This window comes from Musa acuminata, chromosome BXJ1-5 (genome assembly GCF_036884655.1).
Source record: "Musa acuminata AAA Group cultivar baxijiao chromosome BXJ1-5, Cavendish_Baxijiao_AAA, whole genome shotgun sequence".
Lineage (NCBI taxonomy): Eukaryota > Viridiplantae > Streptophyta > Magnoliopsida > Zingiberales > Musaceae > Musa > Musa acuminata.
Window position 1 is genome coordinate 31,822,894 of NC_088331.1, and position 20,807 is coordinate 31,843,700.

General features: G+C 43.3%; 1 pseudogene; it reads left to right on the forward strand.

Annotated features, from left to right (window-relative positions):
* Positions 1-20,807, forward strand: part of LOC103985216 (1,4-alpha-glucan-branching enzyme 1, chloroplastic/amyloplastic-like) — a 118,236-nt pseudogene that overhangs the window by 79,266 nt on the left and 18,163 nt on the right.

A 20,807-nucleotide genomic window follows, 5' to 3' on the forward strand; every position in this document is an offset into this window, starting at 1 on the left:
ATTTCATATGTGATCAATGAACCAATTAGTTCTTCAAGTGGAAATTGGTTCAAGTTTTTCGATTCTTGAATAGCAGTTACTTTTGAATCCCAAGTTTTAGAAAGTGAGCGCAAAACTTTGTTAACGAGTTCAAAATCCGAAAAGCTTTTACCAAGTGATTTTAAACCATTGACGACATCCGTAAAACGAGTGTACATGTCAACAACGGTTTCGCTTGATTTCATATGAAAAAGCTCGAAATCATGCAGTAAAATATTAACATTCGAGTCTTTGACTCTACTAGTTCCCTCGTGCGTGATTTCAAGAGTGCGCCAAATATCGAAAGCCGTTTCGCACAAAGAAACCCGATTGAACTCATTTTTGTCCAAAGCGCAAAATAAGGCATTCATAGCCTTTGCGTTTAAAGAAAAATACTTCTTCTCTAAATCCGACCATTCGTTCATCGGTTTAGAGGGAAGTTGAAAACCGTTTTCAACGATATTCCATAAATCCAGATTTAGAGAAATCAAGAAAACTCTCATTCGAGTTTTCCAATAAGTGTAGTTCAATCCGTTAAAGAATGGTGGACGAAAGACCGAAAAGCCCTCTTGAAGAGCCATTTCTCTCGGGTGTAAATCCGAAATGAGAAATACCCCACTCTGATGCCAATTGTTAGGATCGAGAGCACTAAGAGGGGGGGGGGGGTGAATTAGTGCAGCGGAAATCTTTCAGCGATTAAAAATGAAAGATGCGTTCGTTCGATAAAAAACGATTTTGATGTAAAAGCCGATTCTAAGATAACTTAAGATTAAGCGCAGTTTACGTCTGCACGCAGTTTGCGTCTAAACTCAGTTTACGTTTAAACGCAGTTTGCGTCTAAACACTGTTTGCGCAGTTTACGTCTAAATGCAGTTTTACGTCTAAAGGTAATTTTACGTCTAAACGCAGGTTGCGTAGTTTACGTCTAAACGCAGTTTTACGTCTAAACGCAGTTTGCGTCTAAACACGGTTCTACGTCTAAACACAGTTTGCGCAGTTTACGTCGAAACACAATTTTACGTCTAAACGCAGTTTTACTTCTAAACGCAGTTTTGGAAAGATCTGAACTTAGAAACTCGTTCGTAAAAGCATAGAAGACAATTTGCAGTTATAAATGGAATCAGAACGTAAACGTAAACTGCAATGTAAAGTTTGTACGAAAACACCGATTTACGTCTGAATGCAGATTCGCAAAGATCAGAACTTAGAGACTTGTTCGTAAAAGCGCAGAGGGCAGTAGCTATGTAGGAGGTTTGCAGTAATGATAAAGTGCTCAAAGTAAAAGCAAACCAGAGATTTAGAGTGGTTCGGTCAGTCTTGACCTACTCCACTTTTGGCTTCCTCCACCGACGAGGTCACCGACGTCAACTAGAGGCCTTCCTTCAATAGGCGAAGGCCAACTGCCCTTTTACAGTTTCACTCCTCTTGACGGGATCAGGAGACAACCCTTACAGAACCTTTCTCTCCTCTCTTTACAACTCAAGACATTGAAGAACAGAAGGAGGAGAACTTAAAGGCTTTTCAACAATTTTGAGCTCAAGAATCACAGAGAAGATCAAGATTTCAGTGTAGGTCTCTTGCTCTTTCTGTGCTGAATGGGTGGGGTATTTATAGGCCCCAACCCAGTTTAAATTTGGAGCTCAAAACGATCAAATCCCGGAATTCCGGGATCAGGCGGTTGCACCTCCTGACTGGAGAGGTTGCACCGCCTGGCAGAGCTCGGAGACTGAGCCCAGGCGGTTGCACCTCTCTGTCAGGGGCGGTTGCACCGCCTGAGTCTGGCTCGGAGACTGAGCCCCAGGCGGTGCCACCTCCTGACTGAGGCGGTTGCACCTCTCCTGCCAGAGCTCGAAGACCGAGCTCAGGCGGTGCTACCTCTGTCAGGGGAGGTTGCACCGCCCAGTCTCGCTCGGAGACTAAGCCCAGGCGGTGCCACCTCCTGCCTGGGGCGGTTGCACCGCCCAGCTTCGCTTGGGAGATCCTCTCCTGGGCGGTGCCACCTCTAACCCTGGCGGTGCCACCTCTTTCACTATTTCAGCTCACTTGGTTTGGCTCCAAACTTGGTCCAAACCAGTCCGAACTTGGGCCTAATTGGCCCCTACTTTGGTTATAGGATTAACACTTAATCCTAACCCTAATTAATATGCTATCTATGAATTTAAAGACATTTTCTAAGCTATTACAAAGTCCGCAAGTCAAGACTTCTTCTAGCGAGCTTCCGGCAAACTTCCGGCGGTCTTCCGATGAACTCTCGGAAACCATTCTGCGGACTCCCGGCAAGCTCCTAGACTTCACGATTTGATCTTAGCGAGTTCCAACGAGCTTCTTCGGCAAGCTCCGATCGTTCTCGGCGAGCTCCGCGAACTTCCAACGAACCTTCCGGCGAGCTTCCGAAAAACCCTTCGGCAAGCTCCCAACTCATTCTCGGCTAGTTCCGGTAGCATTCCCGACGAACCTTCGGACTTCCGTCGAACTCTCGAACTCGCAACAAATCCTTCACGCTTGTCTCCGACACTTTGTTTCGCTTTATGTCTTCATCGTTATCATAGTTAATCCTGCACAATTAAAACAGAACTTCGATCGAGACAATTAATCCTAAGCAATTAACCAAGTTGTCCGGCATGTCATTGGTCCCTCGACGCTTCGTCTGATTCTTCGGCGCATCGTCCTCTCCTGCAGCCTATTGCCCAATCGGCCAGTTGACTCTGCAACTCCGATATCCTTGGCACAATACCCGCTCTTCTTGGCCCGATGCCCGAGTCCATGGCCCGAAGCCTTCTGTCGATGCGTCGACCGATCCACCGGCCCGACGTCCAATCTTCTGACATGTTCCTTCGGCACAACATGATTTTCCTGCTTTAATTGTCTCATCCTGATCGAAGCATCCTGCGTCACTCAAAACGTAGATTAAATCATAAACATATATCAAGTAGTTTCATCATCAAAATACGAGATTAAACAATGAGAACCGAATTCTTCGAGTTAGCAATTTCTCTTATCTCTGTGAGCTTTGCACAACTCTTTCGGTCGCTAAGCAACTCATTCCACCTTGCATTGTCTCATCTTTTACCAAGCGCCTCGCTTGCCTTGAGCACCATCAAGTATAGTTGTCAACGTTGAGACGTAGCTTAAACTCAGAGATCCCAACCTTTATGCGCTCCGCATTCTTCTAAGCTTGCTTATTCTCATGGTGCCTCTTGCGCGAAGGGTTGGCCATTCCTCTGAATGCCAATCTCAGATGCCTGCTCCTCCGAGCGACTCATTTTTCCTACATCTTCATGCATGTTTTTCCCCAAACGGTCGCGTGTGCTGACTACTCTCAAGGCAACCCCGTTAGGTCCCCCACGTTTGCATGCCAAGTGTTTCTATAAGTGCTTATCTCGCTCTGATACCATCTGTCACGGACTTAGCTGGTTTTGCCTAAGTCATGCGGCACCCTTTCGTGTCCGTCCGTAAAGGTCAGCCTCCCCGAAGCCTCCCATGGTCCCTTAGGACCTACAAAAGAGAAAACGGGTTAGAGAAAACACCTCACTAGGGATCCACAAGCAAACATTTCCGAAAACACTTCATAGACAATGCAAATTACAAACAGACTTTATAAGCTTTGAACGGTTGCACAACAAAGGGTCACAATGGTCCACTACAGACCGAATATCTCTCATTAGCGTCTACATGACACGACCTTTATTTACAAGCCTAAGAAGGTCACCAAACCCAACTAAAATGGGGTTGTTAAGCCTTCGACCGTTCCTCTACATTTTTTGCAAAGCATGAACGAACAGAAAGACACGAACATACATTAGTACTACATCAAACATCCTGTTTAGAATTTTGTCCGTGACAATACGTCAGACACCTTGATTACATTGCTCCATGACATTCTTGCCCACTTATTCCTTTAATGCCGTCGTTGAACTCATGGAAGCCTTCGTGTCTGTTGTGAATTGATTATCTATAGTCATAATGTACTTAGCTTCTCCTCTTAAGTCATCAACTTCGATCTTGCTACTTTATTGCAACTCGTCGTTGAGCTAGTTCAATTAGGGAAGTTAGCTGAGTTGGAACACTTCTCGTTGAATCCTTTAAATATATTGGTCAGCAAGAGAAGAACTTTCATGTTTTCATAGAAGTGATTTGAGCTTCTCCAATGCCATATCTTAGAACTTGAAGAGTTTGTGGCCTTCACCTGCAAAGTTTGCATCTTCTGATCATTCACCATCTCCTCTAAGTAGGTTTATGCTATCCCCTTGTTCTTGAGATAACTTGACGAGAGGATATTACGGGGACATACTACTATGGATGTAGCCAATCACCCAAAGGTAAGGAGATGATAGTTGTTGACTTTTAATTAAATGATGCGGAGCTCCAATGCATAGGTGGGTTACTTCAATTGGCTCTACCTAAATTCCTCAGGTTGTACTCCTTGCTCTAAGTTAGTTACTTGACTTCGCCCAATCTTTATCATCACACTTGGAAAATTACAAGTGTTGCTCGAACCTATGTTGGTTTCCTCTCTTGTATAGTGCTTATATAGAGGATTTGGCTATGCCTCTAGGATTGTCTATGCCCTATTTGCGGCCATAATTGTGCTCTTTCCTCCATAACACAAGTTTAGTTAGCACTCGAAAGTAGGGTTTTTGATTTCGTACTGTACAACCTGGTATGGGCGTTATGTACCAGTCCTTAGCAGACTGGTATGCGAGCCACCTGCTACCAGGCGGTATCAGATTTTCGGCCCCGTATCGAGTGATACGAGGTTGTACCGAGCAGTAATGGTCAAAATCGATCATTATCAATTGATAACGGTTTTTCAACGGTCAATTTGACCGTGTATCCTAAAGGGTTTTTAAACCCTTTCTTCTCCCCTCTTTCAATCCATTTTACTCTCACTTTCTCTTAAACTTTCTCAAATTCATTTTTACTCGCAATCTCTCTTTTATTCTCACATTTTCACTCTCCTAAACTCAATAAAGCAATGATTTATGGATTTAATCAAATTTAAGAGTCTAATTTGGGAGGATTAAGAGGAAAAATATTTTAATTAAGAGGTATATATTCACAACCATCGTATTATGAAGAGAATCTTATGGCCAACAACAGTACGGTGATAGTTGCTCATGCTACTTCGAGCAACAATATGATACAGAGCAGCAAATCAGTAGCAAAAGTAAAAGTTCTGACATTCACCAATATGCCTTAGGAGCCACCTCGGACACATCAGATTCACGACGATCAACCTACGACCATCACCACATTAATGCACCAATGGCATATGGTGTATCAATACACTATGTCATGGGATCAATTTCAGGATTAGGTCCGACGAACATATCATATTGATATACAAATGCATAGGATTGAGGACCTCGATCCATCACCTGTGGAGGCCTGTTGTTCTGTTTGGTAGTAGAATCAGGTATATCTACGCATGTGATTACTTAATTCATTTGAATCTTAAAGTTTATGTTGTATACAAAATAATTTAATAATTCAAATAATTTTTTGCAGATAATTTAATATTAACGAAAAGAAGATCCGGAATGGACCGAAATTACAAACCTTGCACAAGGCTACTCCTCAAAGCTCGAAAAAGATATGTAATACTCTTTTTACCTAATTTACATTGGTTTTGTTAAAACTATACTAAATGTATATTTATTTTTAACATAAAAAACCTTATTATAATTTTTTTATATTTTTTAGGTATTTTCGGAGGGTTGTACTATATCATGCAAAGCTTGGTACACCGGTATGGTACGAGATTAAAAACCTTGGTTGGAAGACCTATTGCTATGGTACCATTCCTCAAATGTTTATGACCTTCTGTTTTACACTTTCTCGACCAAGTTTTGATTAGGTTACCAAGTCCTTTCTAAACTCGAGGTCATCGCAATGCCTTGCCTCTACTTATCAGTTGCTTAGGAAGCATTTCCCTTCTGATCTTCCACTAATCTGCTAATTAGAATATAACTTTTTGATATAGTCATCACCATTCGCTTTTTGTAGGGCTCCTGCCAACACTGATTCTTTAGTCGTTTCTTGACATTGATGATCGTTGGCTCGGTCTCACTCCTTGAAAGCACCAGGACACCCACGAGCGAAGATAAGTTCTAGAGTAGTCAGTTATCTAGTAGCTTGTTTAAGAGGTCATAGAGATTCTCCCACTATAGAAATAATGCTAAAGGGGATGGTTGATTGTATCTTCGACTCTTCTAAGTTTGAATTGCCATTCCACCTTATAGCCTCATAGAAAGGGCTTTGGCAACTGATTTATCAACACACTGACATACTCTTCAAGAGCATTCATTGCAACATTGAGGTCGTTTAACTCCAATTGTATCGTTGTGGTCTGAGTCAGGGCTTTCTACCTCGATTCTTTCATCACTTGCATTGTTGAGAGTAAGCCTTTTGACTCCAACTACAACCTTCAAAGCTATCTTCAAAAGTGTCGCTATGCTTGAGAGTCATCATTTATAAAAAAAGAGAGTGCACGAACGACATGGATGCTGCTTTCGCCTCCTGCATGAATTCCATCGGAAGAATGACGAAGAAATCGTCCAAGGGAAGCGCTATGAAGTTAGTGCTCAAGCTCAAATTTCTAATATAGATGTCGACTCCCTTTGCCAATCCAGAAATAGGCTTTGCCTACAAATTGATTGCCTTTATGCAGCTCAAACTCTTTGCCGACTTTAATCCCGATTGCTTTGCTTCTTGGTTTATTATGAAATTGTGTGTTGCTCTTATGCCCACCAATGCACACTGCTTTCCCATTCAGTTTTATGTACACAAACATCAATAGGTTCTTATTCTTCTTCACCTCCTTTAGTGTTGCGTTTGACTTCTCTCCCACTTGACCTTATAGGGCATTCAACAATTGCACTTGCCAATACGGTATTGTTGTGGTGATCCTTCTTTGGCCTCCACTTAGGCTTTTCTTAGAATTCACCTCGTAATGCATTTAGCATATGCACAACTCTCATTCGAGGTCTTAGTAATGAGTCATTGCTACTCGAATACGACCTGTTCGAGTCAGAAGATTTTTCCTCCGCTTAGCCCTTCTCTAACTAAAAAGAAGCTCTAAGGGCATTGAGTGCCTCTTTTTGTTGCGGGCATTTCATTATTGGATGTTGTCCACCACACAAGACATTTGCTGGATAGGACGTTCCTTTTGCATCCATGGTTTGTTAGAACAGATATTTCATTTTGGAAGAGTCTTATGTATTTCGGTAGTAGGCTTTTAAGTTACTTGTAGAGAATACATTATGAATTTTGAACAAGTCGGAAGTTGCAACTTGTAGGAAACATTGTCTACACTGTCGATGATTAGGAAGATCCCTTCGTATTTGCGCACCAGTCCCTTGTCCACTTTCTGCCTAAAGAACCAGAGAGATACTAGTTGGAGCTTCACTAGTAATTCATTGACTTTGAACTCCAGTGGTCGCCTTCCCAAATTTTCCCACTTCATCTTTTTGGTCGTTTCTCCAAGTATGTCCGTGTAATATCTATGTTTTGTGTTTTGATGTCATTCCTTTGTATAACGATATGCTAATGGACTACTGGTATAATCGATTGCTAAAGTGTAAGGAGTTGATGGTTGTTGTTTGATAATGATTTCGAAGGGGCTCTTGTGTGACGTAGAGCTTCGCTACAAGTTATAAAAGAATTAGGCTATATTTAAGAGTTTCACCCAATTACGTTGGTTGGCACTCACGTAGTGTCACGGACTTCTAAACAGGATGCTTGATGTAATGCTTATGTATGTCCGTGTCTTTTGGTTTGTTCATGCTTTGCACAGCATGTAGAAAGACGGTCGAAGGCTTAATAACCCCATTTTAGTTGGGTTTGGTGGTCGTTGTAGGCTTGTAAATAAAGGTTGTGTCATGTGAACACTTGTAAGAGATATTCGGTCTGTAGTGGACCATTTTGACCCTTTGTTGTGCAACCGTTCAGAGCTTGTAAAGTCCGTTTGTAATTTACATTGGCTATAAAGTGTTTTCTGAAATGTTTGCTTGTGGATCCCGAGTGAGGCGCTTTCTCTAACCCGTTTTATCTTTTGTAGGTCCTAAGGGACCATGAGAGGTTTCGGAGAGACTGACTTTTACGGACGGACACGCAAGGGTGCCGCACGACTTAGGCAAAACCACCTAAGTCCGTGACAGTAGTGCCGGTGATATTACTCCAGGAGTGAGTTTACTCATTTAGTTTGGTCATCCGTTTAGAGATGGAGACTTGTGGAGAAGTATAACTTGGATCCTAACAACTTGAATGACTTGGTCCAAAACTATTCCAAGAACCGTGCATATCGATTACTGAATATATTTGTACAAAACTCCCTAATGCTTCATCACATTCTTTTTCATCAGCTTGGTCATGTCCTCCACTAACTAGTGTAGGGGAGCAGTGAATGTTTCATACTTTAAGAATCGATCGACCACCACATGTATCAATCCTAGTCCCTCTACTTTGATAAGCTTGATATGAAGTCCAAAGAAATGAACTTGAGAGGTGACTATTCTGGTCCATGGTACTACAGGTCCTCTTGAGGATGTCTTAGGCACATGATTTTGATTTTGTATAATCTCTTTCATATCTTTAGCCCTAACAATTTTGTAGATTTAATTCTGAACTTCTATTGGTAACTTTTTTAGTTGGGACTCTTTTATGAACTGATGAGCCCCATGATTGGTGCTTAATTCCTTCTCCCTTTCATACCTCTTCCTATGCCATAATGCCTCTTTTACTAATTCGTATTGCTCCTCACGAACATCCACTTGGATGCATAGCTTGCATGAGTACTCACATGACACGAGCCGTCAATTCCTTATTGTATGGACTTTCTATCATCCGTTAATCTTTCGACTCGGATCTCTAGTTGGGATTCTAACCCTAGGAATCGTTCCCTGCTTTCATAGAGCTCTAACAAATTTTGATTGACAATGTTAGAGTGCAGCGCCAACTCAGCCAATCCTTCTTTGGTGTTTCAATGTCATTCAGGTTTCCCTTTCGATTGTGCCTCTTTTGCGTGAGAGAACTCTTGCTCTGTTGAAATATCGCTACAAATGTCACATTCCTTTTGAGTGGCTTTGCTCTTTTTCGTGAGAGTCCTCATCTGCTTCTTCGAAATGGTCACACATTGTTGCTGCTCCTCTTGTACAAAAGTGCTAGTTTTGCATGCTGACCTGCCATAACAATTCAATATTTGTTTAACCCGGTCCGATACCACTTCGTCACATCCTTCGCTAGGATTGCCTATGGTGTATGTGCAAGCAATATTCATCCGTAAAGGTAAGTCTAGACCTTAACCTTGTGTAGTCCACAAAGGACTGACATAGAGAAGAAAAGGTTAAAAAGGTGAATGTGTGGATGATATGTCGCCAAACGCATACAAAAAAGGTAAGATAATTGAAATTGAGATCAGCATAGAGCAACCAGCTTTTATTAGGCCCAAAAGATTCCAAAACGGACTAAATGGTTGCACACAAAAGGGATTGAGGGTAGGTGTAGTACACAAAGGGGGCTGAATGGCTCCACACAAGGGGGTTCTGAAGGTGAAAGTAGGTGCACACAAAGGGGGTTCTAAAGGTTGATCAATCACATGATAACAGTTGATATGGACCAATATATTCATAATATATGTATATTTAATTTTGACTTCGTTTTGAATATGAATAATCACTATTTGTAATTTTAACATTTGTTTGCAACATATTACCTAAACCATGATAGGGTAGCCATATCGTTTTGTTATACTATGGATCTTGGTAAGACAAACTTATTTGAATGTGTACTCAAATGATAATTAAAGATTTGCTATGCTAATAATCTGAATAATTATTTTTCGCAGCCGAGTGGTGGCTATAATTTAGATGGTCTGCACCCAATCTAAAATAGGTTGCGGTTAGCGTGCTTTTACAAACGATGACAATGAGTGGATGTGAACTTGTCAATGTTTTCCTTGATTCACATTATGGTTTGCAATAGGTTATCATATAGACGGTTGAAGAAGCTTGTATATATATACTATAATATATGTCTATTATATAGATGGTGTGTCATGCTTGACAAGGAGTTAGAGACTGATTTCTTTGATTTCTAGTTCTACAATGAAGATTCTCAACCAATATTGGAGTGGGTCGAAGTAGAAGAGAACCTAGGAGATCCTTTGCTTGATGAGGTAGGAATTATCATGTCTATCTTGTTTTATCCTTGAGGTTATAAAGGAAGAGGAACCCGACAATCATAGTTATCATAGCAAAAATTTTAGTCTAGTGACCAAACACCTTAATCACAATCATTGCTCTACGAGGTCCATAGAGATAGTAGCAATGTTAACGATAGTGCCTCAACCGATGATTGTCCTATCTACTCAACCTCAAGGTGGGGTATAGATGGAGAAACATTCTACATATGCTACCTAAGGTACATATCACGAAGCTCAAGGAACCGCACATAACATTTATAGTCATAATCAAGGATTGAAATTTCGTACTGTACCAAAATTTTGAGACTTATTCGGTGCGGTACGATACTATATACTGAGCGGTATATTTCGGTATATCGCTTGGTGTATATATATATATATATATATATATATAATTCGGTAAACCTCTCGGTTCACCTCTATGTGCATGACGTCACCTCTCTTCTCGGGTGACGTCGTAGAAAAAAAAATGCAACGTCACCTCCCTTCTTGGGCAACTTCGTAGATTAAAAAAAAAATTGTGATGTCGCTCGAGGCTATGTCGTCTCCCTTCTTAGGTGACGTTGCCGAGGCGACATCGCAGGTTAAAAAAAAAATTGTGATGTCACCTAGCACTTCTCGGGCGACGTCGCAGATAAAAACAAAAAAAATTGCAAGCGACGTTGCCCGAGAAGAGAAGAAAAAAAAAATCTTTGCCTCTCTCTACCCCGTGATGCCGATGCCTCTTCTCTGGCGTGTGGATGAGAAGTCATCGACAGACGAGAAGGAGAGCGGCGATTTCCAGGTTCTCCCTTTTTTTTCCTATTTCTTTCTTCCCCTTCTCCCTCTTCTTTCTTCTCCCTCGGTCACCGTCGACGATAACGCCTCAATCAACGGTACCGCTGGGTAGCGGGCGATCCGTGTATCGATCTACTGACGGACTGGTACGTACCGCCTAGTACGAGCTGTCACGAACGGTCGTCGCGCACCCGCAACAACTCCGTTTAACGAACCGTTCGTCGCTCACACCTGCATGTACAGCTGCTTGATAGCATGTTTTCTCTTGGTTTTGGGTCATTTTGCTTGTAAATATGTAAGTTCGAACAACCTGCAGCGTTGCAAAGCGACCGCTCACCGAACCGAGCAAAACAGTCCCAAAACAGCTCCGTTTTCGCGTGCCGCGGGAGGTGAGCGGAGAACTGCCTCCGCTCACCAAAATGCCAGCCATCTCAGACCCCAGGAACCCCCCAGGTGGCACAGGGCTGGATGGGGCTTCGGTTATATACCGGGCGTTGAGATCTCTTTCGCAAGTTCGCACGTGACCTTGATGGGAACTTGTCTTTGCACCCGGGACCAGGTGAGCGGCTGTTTGTGGGCTTGCAGCTGTTCGTTCATCCTTGAAAGCCTTGTTTTTCTCCCTCTCCCTCTTTTCTCTTGTGCACACAGGGTGTTCGTCGAATTGCTTGTAAAGCTTCCCTTTTCGCAAGACTTCGGGACTTGTCCGTTGCTCGTTCTTTCGAGCTAACTTCTTTCTCTTTTACAGGTCCTTCGGGACCTGCGAGAGGTTACAAAGTGGGCTGATCCTTGCGGAGCAAGATCGCAAGGGCGAAGCGCGACTTAGGCAATGCAAGCTAAGTTCGCGTCTTTGCCACAAGGGTAACTCGCGACTTAGGCAACGCAAGCTAAGTTCACGTCTTTGGCCGCAAGGGTGCCTCACGGCTTAGGCAATTCCAACTAAGGTCGTGACATTGTGGTATCAGAGCCGGCAAGCTCTTCGATCGAACAGTGAACGAACTTCGCAACTTCGCCATGGCAAAGCATTGTGGCGAATCAAGCAAGACGGGGCAAGCTGGACCCTTGCCCCAAGCAGCCGCAGGTGGGCTGCACGTGCACACTCGCTCTCATGCTGTTGGAGCCGCTCAAGAGGAGTGCGGCAGCGAACAAGATGAGCGAGAAGTTGGCCACTCTCCGCGAGCGGAGGAAGCGCAATCTGGTGCGCTAACTGGGAAAAAGAGTCATAAGGAGAGACTCACAACGGCAGAAACCCGCCTGGATGTTCTTGAAGCGAGCATGGAGGAACTCTACCATGACCAACAAAGACTTGTTGGGGTAGAGAGCTCGGAAGAGGAAGCGGAGTCTAGGATCGACAAGGTCGAGGCCCTAGTCGACTGACTGTTGGATGACACCAAAGACTCCGTGCAACACTTACAGGATGTTGTGGCGGAACTCACTACAAAGGTGGCTATGCTCACAAGAACACTAAATGCGGGAGGAGGCAACACCTGCGTTGCACCGCCACAAAATTTAAGGGCACCTGAGCCTCATGGATATGGAGGGGCCAGAGATGCCAAGGAGCTTGAGAACTTTTTGTTCGACATGGAGCAATAATTCCGAGCTACGAGGCCCGATTCTGAAGATACCAAAGTTTCTATAGCAACAATGTATCTGAACGGAGATGCGAAACTTTGGTGGCAAACTCGTTGGGAAGAGATCCAACAAGGTCGGTGTCGAGTCGACACATGGGAGGACTTGAAGCGGGAGTTGAGAACTCAGTTCCTACCGGAGAACACAGAGTTCGTCGCAAGAAGGAAGTTGAGACAACTCCGCCAAAGCACCACCATCCGAGACTATGTGAAACAGTTTTCTGCACTAATGCTGGACATACAGGACATGTCCGAGAAGGACAAGTTGTTCAGCTTCCTTGATGGTTTGAAACCATGGGCTCAATAGGAGCTAAATCGAAGGAATGTTACCGATGTGGTCGGGGTAATTGCTGCTGCAGAAAGGCTCACCGACTTTGTTTCCTCTGAAGACCCAGCGAGAAGGAAACAATCTTCAGGCAATCGCCCTCCAAAACATTCTCGAGGGAAGGAGCTCGGGGGCGAACAAAAGAAGAAGATCTCCCACAAAGGGCCGAACCTAAGAGGCAAGGCCTCAAAACCTGGAGGATGCTTCTTGTGCGGAGGACCGCACATGGTAAGGGAGTGCCCACAGAAACAGGCACTCAATGCTTTGACGGCTTCCATCCACCCTCCCCGATCGGATAAGGGCAAAGCTGTTGCTCTTAGTTCGAGCAGTTCAGAATCCAGCAGCGACGATGAGGAGCCGCATGGACCCCGAATGGGAGCAATGCGTCTGTTGAATACTATGTGGGGTCAAGTGGGGGAGAACATAAAGACGAAGGCACAAAAAGCAGGAAGTAGCGAGCTGATGTATGTGGACATTAAGCTAAATGGCCAAACGATCCGTGCAATGGTGGATACGGGTGCTACCCACAACTTCATAGCCGATCGCGAAGCACAGCGACTTGGGTTGACCTTGGAGAAGAGCCCAAGCCGAATGAAAGCGGTGAACTCGGAGGTCAGGCGAATCTCCGGGTTGGCGAAGGGTGTTCCTATCAAAATCGGGACTTGGAGCGGAAACACCAACATGATGGCCGTGCCACTAGACGACTTCCAAGTTATTCTCGGAATGGAGTTTATGCACGCGGCAAAGTTGGTGCCGATGCCGTTCTTGAACTCCCTATGTATGATGGGAGGCGATGACCCCTGCGTGGTTCCCGTCTCTCGGAGAGGAACTAAGGAGCCCCAACACATTTCGGCATTACAATTGAAGAAAGGGGTGCGAAAAGGCGAGTTGACATTTGTGGCTGCTATGAAGCTTGAGCCACTCAACGAGGAGGCCATTCAAGAACCTACTGTGGTGGCGAACGTCCTAAAAGAATTCAAAGATGTTATGCCACCCGAGTTGCCGAAGAATCTTCCACTACGTAGAGGCATGGATCAAAGTATCGAGCTGGAGCCAGGAGTGAAGCCTCCAGCGAGACCACCCTACCGCATGCCCCCGCCAGAGTTGGCAGATCTCAGGAAGCAGTTAGGTGAACTGCTAAGCGGTGGTCTCATCCGCAGCTCTAAAGCACCTTTCGGAGCTCCAGTTCTCTTCCAGAAGAAACAAGATGGGAGCCTCCGATTATGCGTCGACTACTGAGCCCTCAACAAAGTAATAGTGAAGAACAAGTATCCCATCCCGCTCATCGCGGACTTGTTCGACCAATTGGGCAAGGCTAAGTATTTCTCAAAACTCGACCTTCGGTCGGGGTATTGGCAGGTACGCATTGCTGAAGGCGACGAAGCGAAGACTACCTGTGTGACCAGGTATGGAGCGTTTGAGTTCTTGGTGATGCCTTCCGGCTTAACCAACGCTCCGGCCACATTCTGTACTCTCATGAACCAGCTATTCAAGGAGTATTTGGATAAGTTCGTGGTCGTCTACTTGGATGATATCGTCGTCTACAGCCAAACGCTCGAGGAGCACGTCAAGCACCTTCGGATGATTTTCAAGGTTCTCAGGGAGAACACTTTGTTCGTGAAAAGGGAGAAATGCTACTTTGCTCAAACTGAGATCTTATTCTTGGGGCATCGAATCGGTGATGGCTCCATTCAGATGGATAAGTCGAAGGTGCAAGCAATTGCGGAATGGCGAACTCCAAAGAAGGTGCCAGAGTTAAGATCCTTCCTTGTTTTCGTCAATTACTATCGACGCTTCATAGTGGGATATTCGAAGCGGGCAACCCCATTGACGGAGTTGCTGAAGAAGGAGCAGCCTTGGAAGTGGTCGGACAAATGTGAGATAACATTCCAAGATCTGAAGGCTGCTGTTCTGGAAGAACCGGTGCTCAAATTGCCGAATTATGGAGAGCCCTTTGAAGTCCATACAGATGCTTCGGACTTCGCTATTAGGGGAGTACTCATATAGGAGGGTCATCCGGTGGCCTACGAGAGCCACAAACTCAACGAGACCGAGCGGCGGTATCCAGTGCATGAGAAGGAGATGACAGCAGTGATCCACTGTCTACGAGTTTGGCGACACTATCTCCTCGGGTCGCGATTTGTGCTGAGGACAGACAACATCGCCCTGAGCTATTTCCAAACTCAGAAGAAGCTCTCCCCAAAGCAGGCGCGATGGCAGGACTTCCTGGCTGAATTCGATATGGCAATGGAGTACAAGCCCGGGAAGGCGAACGTCGTGGCCGATGCACTAAGTCGAAAAGTGGAAAGTGTGAATGTCGTACAACTGGAGGGCAGAGGCCAAGCAAGTCAGTTACACTCCAACTTTCTTTCCCGAATCAAGGATGGGCTGTATAGTGATCCCCAGGCAGTTATCCTAATGCAGCTCATCAAAGAAGGTAAGGCACGACGATTTTGGGTCCAGGAGGGACTTGTCTACACAAAAGGGAATAGGGTTTATGTTCCCCGAGTAGACAATTTAAGGCGTGAGCTCTTAAAAGAGTGTCACGATTCCCTTTGGGCTGGACACCCAAGCATTCACAGAACATTGGCTCTCGTGGAGAGGGCCTTCTACTGGCCAAAAATGGGGATTGATGTGGAAGAATATGTTCGAACATGCCTTACTTGCCAACAAGATAAGGTGGAGCAGCGGAAGCCGGTGGGACTTTTGGAGCCGTTGCCCGTACCAGAAAGGCTATGGGAAAGCATTTCCTTAGACTTCATATCAAGCTTACCACCTGTAGGGGGACTCGGATCGATACTCGTAGTGGTCGATCGGTTTTCAAAGTATGCAACTTTCATTGCTGCTCCCCTACACTGTTCAGCAGAGGAGGCGGCCAAGCTGATGATGAAGAATGTAGTGAAGTATTGGGGAGTCCCGCATAATATCATTAGCGATCGAGACGCTCGGTTCCTGGGACGATTTTGGACCGAGCTGTTCAAATTGTTGGGGTCAAAGTTATACTTCTCTACAAGCCTCTACCCCCAGACGGATGGCCAGACTGAAAGAATAAATTCGCTCTTGGAGCAATATCTTCGGCACTACGTGAGTGCCAACCAACGAGATTGGGTGAAGCTGTTGGACATTGCCCAATTCTCCTACAACTTGTAGCGGAGCTCTGCATCCAACAAGAGCCCCTTCGAGATTATCATAGGACAACAACCGTCGACTCCGCACACCATGGCAATTGGGTATACTGGGAGTAGTCTATCAGCCTATCATTTCTCCAAGGAGTGGCATCGAAATGCCGATATTGCGCGGGCTTACTTGGAGAAGGCGGCAAAAAGGATGAAGAAGTGGGCAGACTTGGGAAGGCGACCGCAAGAGTTCAAAGTTGGCGATTTGGTGTTGGTAAAGCTCCAACCAGCATCACTCCAATTCTTTAGGAACAGAGTCCACAAAGGATTGGTGCGCAAGTATAAAGGACCCTTCCCAATTATCAGCAGGGTAGGCAACGTCTCTTACAAGTTGCAGCTGCCGGCGTGGTTCAAAATTCACAACGTCCTTCACGCCAGCAACCTAAAAGCCTACCACTCGAATCCGCAAGATGCTTCCCGAAGTGTTCCAACTCGGCTACCTCCCATCACAGCCTCCTACGAGAAGCGAGTGGAAACCATTCTGGCGGATCGCAAGATAAAGCTACCCAACGGAGCTGAGCAAACAGAGTACTTGGTGAAGTGGCGAAAGCTTCCCCGAACTGAAGCCAGTTGGGAGCCTGAAGACGCCCTGCGACATGAAGAAGAAGTCATCAACAACTACCAACAAGCGTCGACGAGGGCGTCGACAGTTTAAGTGGGGGAGAATGTCACGAACGGTCGTCGCGCACCCGCAACAACTCCGTTCAACGAACCGTTCGTCGCTCACACCTGCATGTATAGCTGCTTGACAGCATGTTTTCTCTTGGTTTTGGGTCATTTTGCTTGTAAATATGTAAGTTCGAACAACCTGCAGCGTTGCAAAGCGATCGCTCACCGAACCGAGCAAAACAGTCCCAAAACAGCCCAAAACAGCTCCGTTTTCGCGTGCCGCGGGAGGTGAGCGGAGAACTGCCTCCGCTCACCAAAATGCCAGCCATCTCAGACCCCAGGAACCCCCCAGGTGGCACAGGGCTGGATGGGGCTTCGGTTATATACCGGGCGTTGAGATCTCTTTCGCAAGTTCGCATGTGACCTTGATGGGAACTTGTCTTTGCACCCGGGACCAGGTGAGCGGCTGTTTGTGGGCTTGCAGCTGTTCGTTCATCCTTGAAAGCCTTGTTTTTCTCCCTCTCCCTCTTTTCTCTTGTGCACACAGGGTGTTCGTCGAATTGCTTGTAAAGCTTCCCTTTTCGCGAGACTTCGGGACTTGTCCGTTGCTCGTTCTTTCGAACTAACTTCTTTCTCTTTTACAGGTCCTTCGGGACCTGCGAGAGGTTACAAAGTGGGCTGATCCTTGCGGAGCAAGATCGCAAGGGCGAAGCGCGACTTAGGCAATGCAAGCTAAGTTCGCGTCTTTGCCACAAGAGTAACTCGCGACTTAGGCAACGCAAGCTAAGTTTGCGTCTTTGGCCACAAGGGTGCCTCACGCCTTAGGCAATTCCAGCTAAGGTCGTGACAAAGCGGTATCATTTGGTATTGTAGACCTTGGTCACAACGATAGAGGAAAGGGGAAGACAATCGATGACTTTGAGTAGATGCAAAAGTCTCTATAATGTAAACACAAATAGGAGTCCGTCGTATTCAAAGCCTTTATATTATAGAGGATCCTATAACTAACCAACAAATATGTAGTGATAGTTGGTCATTCTTTTTTAGACGATCTTATGATACTCAACCTCCTCACCCTTGCCATAGTCATACTTGCCTAAGGAAGCTCCTCGAGCACTTGCCATTCATATTAGGAGACAAATGACATACGGTTTACCAGCACACCATGTCATGGGAGTGGTTTCAAGTTTCAAGGTTGGATCCATAGCCGTACCATATATATATACATATATATATACATATATGTATATATACATATATATACATATATATATACATATATATACATATATATATACATATATATACATATATATATACATATATATACATATATATATACATATATATACATATATATATACATATATATACATATATATATACATATATATACATATATATATACATATATATACATATATATACATATATATACATATATATATATATATATATATATATATATATATATATATATATGCAAATTCATATTATTAAGGATCCTGATCCATCGACTATGGAGTACGTTGTTTATTTTGGTGGTTAAAGTAGGTACAAACAAGTTGCTTTTGTTTATTACTTAATTTGCTGAAATCGTAAAGTTTTGACAAATAATTGAACATCTCAACTCGTATCTTTGTAGATGATTCAAAATCAATAGAAGAATGAAGGAACGTACAGAAGTTGCTTCCGTTTGTTACTTAATTTGTTGAAATAGTGAAGTTTTGACACAATCTCATATCTCAACTCATATCTTTGTAGATGATTCAAAATCAATGGATGAAACAAAAGAATGTGCAAGTTGCTCAACAATCCAAAAAACCTAAATTCTCTCTCATCCTTGTTTGCACCTTTTTAAATTTAAATTGCATTAAATTTTGATTAAAAGGGTTAAAATAGGATTTTTTTTTTTTTTTCAGGTAATTTTTTTGGCCATTTTCTGGAAAATTTCTTGGAAATTGATACATACTAACATACCTATATATGGTACATTAGTATTGATCAGTATGTACCAATCCAGGCCAGGACTGGTACCGCACGTTGGCATCGGACGACGATTCTTGTGTAATATTACCATGTACTGGTCCAAGTTAGGATTGGCAACGACGGTCGACACAAGACAATAATCCTTCCGTAATATTACCTAGAATGTAACACCGATTGTATTTTTACATTTTGAATAAGTTTGAAAATGCATGATAAGTGAAATGCATTGGTTGATATTTTGTATCATGATCATCAATTTATCTGTGGATTTTGAGCTCAACATTTCCTTGGTTATTTAAAGAACCTGTTTTGCCAACACTAGAAGATTATCTGACTTCTAAGAAATAAAGGGCCCAAGGTAATAGATATGTTCCTTTTTCTTGTTTTCTATGGAGTTTTAGCTGGAAATTCAATCCATCCGTGCACACAATTTCCATGGATAAGTAACTTTCATGGATTCCTTGTGTTTTAGCTGGTTATTTGGATTTTACTCCTACGATTCTGTGTAATTTCTGTTTACTTAAATTTGACTTTCCTAGAATATGCTTTCAGGCTACGATTGAGAATATAACCTACCATCACATTGAAAAAGATTCTCAACTTTTTCGATTGAGATAACTGCTACCTGTTTTTTGTTCCACTGGAGTTATTTTCATATATTACCAAAGGCTGTCCCAGATCTTTTATCCAATCCTTATACTTGGATTATGGTTGGTGAACGAGAGTGTTGACTGCATTCTATTTGCTTGGTGCTTGAACCTTTCTGTTTGTTGTTTTCGTGCCCAGACATGATCATGCATGGTATGCCGATATGACTTATTTATCAATCTAAAAGAACTTTGGGATCTATTATTTGGGTACAAAGTGAACCCATATACATGTACATGTATTTGCAAATTTCTTTCATTTGTCTATCTTTGCAAGTATGCATGCATGTACCAACATAGAATGTATGGCATAAGCACAACTTTATATTTTAAATCCTTGTTTGTGATTCAGTTTAGAAAATAAACTGTACCTTCAAAACTTATTCAGTCTTATTTCCAGTCATGCATCCAACAATGTACTTGATGGACTGAATCAATTTGATGGCACTGACTCACATTATTTCCATTCTGGCCCACGGGGCCATCACTGGATGTGGGATTCTCGCCTTTTCAACTATGGGAGTTGGGAAGTATGGAAATGTTTCGATTTCTAGACGCCTATGTTACTTCTTTAAATTGAAAAAAATTCACCTTATTATCTTCCTTCCTCTAGGTTTTAAGATTTCTATTATCCAATGCGAGATGGTGGCTGGAGGAGTATAAGTTTGATGGCTTTAGATTTGATGGTGTGACCTCAATGATGTACACTCATCATGGACTTGCGGTTAGTTATTCTGTCAATTGTGGAAAATACTGCTTTCCATACAAGATGATTATGTTTCATTTTCTTTATGTTATGATTCTGTACATTTTGAGATAATGTTGATGTTTAAAGTTACATTTTACATATATGCATAATTCAGGAAATATGGTTTACAGCCTACTAAACGTCACTAAGTTTCTTAGGAACTAAATTTTTGTATCTATGTCTGTATTATTAGGAAAAGTTCTAGCCGGGAGTGCTCTGAGATATGAATTCTTTTAACATTTATTTCTCTTGTATTGTTGCTCTTGTATTCCCTGCTTATTACAGGTAGGCTTTACTGGGAATTACAGTGAATTCTTTGGGTATGCTACTGATGTGGATGCAGTGGCCTTCTTGATGCTGGTAAATGACATGATACATGGGCTTTACCCAGAGGCTGTTACTATTGGTGAAGATGTAAGTGGAACTTCTGTTTATTTGGTACTTGTACGGACATGAAAAAGTTATATGAAAAGTGAACAGTGATATCTTTGAAATATGAAGCTTAAATTCCATTGGTTATCTTTGAAATATGAAAAGTGACACTGAGTCCTTAAATTTGACCCAACTCGTAAATAAAAAAGAGTATCCTAGTGCATGAGGAGAATTTTCTTGTATTTGTCCTTTGGAAACAGGAGATGTTCTATAGTTTCCTAGTTTAAGAATGGGATATTTAGATGGTGGATGAAAGTAAT